Source organism: Octodon degus, unplaced genomic scaffold (genome assembly GCF_000260255.1).
Source record: "Octodon degus isolate 3935 unplaced genomic scaffold, OctDeg1.0 scaffold00002, whole genome shotgun sequence".
Classification (NCBI taxonomy): Eukaryota; Metazoa; Chordata; class Mammalia; order Rodentia; family Octodontidae; genus Octodon; species Octodon degus.
Genome location: NW_004524578.1, coordinates 28,043,515 through 28,044,228, shown reverse-complemented (window position 1 = coordinate 28,044,228; position 714 = coordinate 28,043,515). Strand labels below are relative to the sequence as shown.

At 42.0% G+C, this 714-nt stretch overlaps 1 protein-coding gene and 1 pseudogene across 1 annotated transcript in view; both read right to left on the bottom strand.

Moving 5' to 3' along the window:
• Exd1 (exonuclease 3'-5' domain containing 1) overlaps positions 1-714 on the bottom strand; it is a 52,523-nt gene that overhangs the window by 36,222 nt on the left and 15,587 nt on the right. The window lies entirely within an intron of this gene.
• LOC101571781 lies at positions 139-684 on the bottom strand (annotated as a pseudogene).

Here is a 714-nt window from a genome sequence, read left to right as displayed (position 1 = left end):
AAAAACTTCTCAATAAGAGGTGGTCCCAGTTGTTAATTCTTTCAAGTATTACCCATGAAACAGCTTCATTAAATGATTCCCAGAGAAAACTACATCACTTGTCCCTGGAGAACAGAGCTATGAGGACAGTGCACAAAAGAAAACTTCAAAATAAAACTCTGTATGATGATTTACTAGTCTAAGAAAACAAACCCAATATATTAAGAAATAAATCCAGTTACAAATGCACTCAGAGGTCTATGTGGAGAGGTGGGTGAACACCTGAAAATGGCTGAATATTTACAAGATACACAAGCAGGAATAGTGCACTTATCAGCCCAGCGCTGGCCCTCAGAAGCCGAAAGTTTTCTCTCTGCTGTAGGCCACATGTAAGAATCCATCTTCATCTTTTTCCTTCTCATAAAGTTGCCCCATAGTTAGGCTGGACTGTGGGACTGTCTTATCCACAAACAGGAAGATTGCCTTTTCAGAAGGAAGCTGGATCCTTCTCCTGATGATCCACATAAACTGAGCCACAGTGATATCAGATGGAACCAAGTACTTCCATTTGTCAGTGTCAACAATCTGAGAGCCTGAGACCTTTTCCACAATCACCAGAACTCAATCAGGATATTTCACTCAGATCTTCACAGATTCTATGCATCTGTGTTCCAGTGAGTGGTCCTCCTTGAACATCCATTTCATGGTGGCGAGGGAGGGGACTGAGCTGGCTCT